The sequence below is a fragment of the Grammomys surdaster genome, unplaced genomic scaffold (assembly GCF_004785775.1).
Source record: "Grammomys surdaster isolate TR1022 unplaced genomic scaffold, NIH_TR_1.0 168, whole genome shotgun sequence".
In the NCBI taxonomy this organism is placed as follows: domain Eukaryota; kingdom Metazoa; phylum Chordata; class Mammalia; order Rodentia; family Muridae; genus Grammomys; species Grammomys surdaster.
This window is the reverse complement of record NW_021604616.1, coordinates 5,603,438-5,605,851: the sequence shown is the minus strand read 5'-3', so window position 1 is coordinate 5,605,851 and position 2,414 is coordinate 5,603,438. Positions and strand designations below refer to the sequence as shown.

Here is a 2,414-nt window from a genome sequence, read left to right as displayed (position 1 = left end):
TCTCTTTCTCTATCTATCTATCTATACTTACATCCCCTTCTTAGGAGCAATCAACTCCAAAATATGAAATATTCCTCTTTTTGTTTGTTTGTTTCTTTCTTTTTTAAGGCCCAGATGTTTATTTCCCTTACATGTAGGATGGTTCACAAACACAATAATACAAGGGCTTCAGCACTGTGGGGGAAGGGGAGTATCCCAGGCCTCTTAGAGTAAGAGGATCTTGGCCTTAATGTATACTGAAATTCAGACCTAAAGGCTCTGAATTTCTGCATCACACATCCAGTAGGGCTTGGGAGTGAAGCTAGAGCCAAGGCCATCTAAGTGACAGGCCAAAGTGACATGAAGCCCACTTCCTGTGGTCCAACCACGAGTTTCCATCCCAAACCAATGGAAGGTGACTTCACTTGTTAGGGCCCAAAGGGACAGTCAGTTCTACTCCTTTCACTCCCCAGGAAGCCATCTTGGTGACATATTTGATTCTACTCATTGTAAGTGGTAAAGGGATTGGCCTGGTCCCAATCATTATAAAGAGATATAAAAGGCTCAGGAAGGTATAGTATGGATTAGAGCACAAGATGGGGAAGATGATGTCATCCGAAGCATGTGACTGGTGGGAGCAGTTACTAAAGTTCTAGGCAACCTAGTCCACGCTGTGCAGGCAAGTAGAGGGATGCTCAGTGCTCATTGTTTGGCGTTGATGATGTCCGCAAATTCAGGCTTGAGAGATATACCGCCCACCTGAGTCATGCTGGGGCACTCGGAAAGAAGACACATCTTTGGGGAATCAGACGAGTTTATTGGGCAGAAAGTGAACCATGTCATAGCAGAGGGGCTTGGAGTGATCACCTGCATGGGGAGAAGTTAGACGAAAGGGAGGCTGGGATCACTGAGAAGGTGGTTTTCGAGCAAACCAAGGTCATTGCAGATAATGCGAAGGACTGGAACAAGGTGGTCTTGGCCTATGAACCTGTGTGGGCCATTGGGACTGGCAAGACTGCAACCCTTCAACAGGTCCTGGAAGTACCTGAGAAGCTCCAGGCATGGCTGAAATCCAACGTCTCTGAGGGGGTGGTTCAGTGCACCTGGATCATTTATGGAGGTTCCGTGACTGGAGCAACCTGCAAAGAGCTGGCTAGCCAGCCTGACGTGGACGGCTCTCCCTTTTTGCTTCTTATCTCTATCAAAATATTCGAAAAATTTACCCATGTTGTGAGGTTACATTTTTGCCAGGCGTACTGCTTCTGGTCTATAGCTTAAAGAATACTCTGGCTTACCGTATTTGCTGTGATTGTTGACCATGAGCCACTCAGGAAGTGGCTTCTTATAGAAGCTGACTCTTGTCAGTTTGGGTTCCAATTCTTTTGTCAAAGTTCTCAATACAGTATTATTCTTCTAAGGACATTTTATATTATTTCAAATCTGCATCTTTTCTGTTTCATCTTTTAAAAAAAAACAATTCCAATAAAGAATAGTCTTTGTGTATTTGTTTTCGCAGAGTTTGATAGATACTGTAAGCTGAGACATGAGGGGACCACTGCCAGCAGCAAAAAGAAGCTTCTCTGACTAAGGCCAAGGGCAGTGTGAAGCCACAAGACATCTATGCTCTGGAGAAAAATGTATGCTAGGTAACAAATACGGTGAAGGCAGGATATTCTTTAGGCTATAAGCCATCAGCAGTATGCTTGCTGAAAAATTCATATGCTACAAGTTTTGGAATTGATTGATTGAGATGAGAAACACAGGGTGGAATATTTTGTTTTCTGTAGTTTCTAATACCATCGTTTTGAAAGATGCTGTAGAAACAATCCATTCCTTTCAAGATGTGTATCTCTCAGGGATTTTGGGATTTTGCTCTTAGTTAAAGCTTTTCAATTGTAATCCCTGAGAAAAATTTACATGATTCAGAGTATATAGATACATTAGAGGCATAAAACTGAAACATTTACTGATAGCAAATCATAAAGGAATGCACTTTGAAACAATTCTTGCCATTTATTAAATGTGAAAGCAGATTTACAGACTAACGAGAAGAAAATGCTTGTTTGTTTATGTAAAAAATGTGTTTTGGATGAATATTTGGTACTGTAGGAAATACAGCATCTTAGTGTTTTTCAGAATTGATTTATAGTCACAGTTACTGAAAATGCTGCGTCAGATAAATATATGGGGCTAGGTAGCAGACATATGTCTAGGAAATATATTTCCTGTCAGAAGATATTAAAAATTGTATTATAATCAAAAGTTAAAGTTCATTGAGCAGTTTTTATATAACTCAAGTCAGCAACTTGAACACACAATTTTAACATCAAACATCTAACAAAAATCAAACCAAAACCACACTAATCGCATATGCTGAGAAATAAAAGAAAGAAGACATCGAATTTGTAACTGGACTGACCATAGCTCCTGGGCAG

At 40.7% G+C, this 2,414-nt stretch overlaps 1 pseudogene; it reads left to right on the top strand.

Annotated features, from left to right (window-relative positions):
• Nucleotides 1-697: 697 nt before the first annotated feature.
• LOC114620376 lies at nucleotides 698-1,257 on the top strand (annotated as a pseudogene).
• The last annotated feature ends 1,157 nt before the right edge of the window (nucleotides 1,258-2,414 follow it).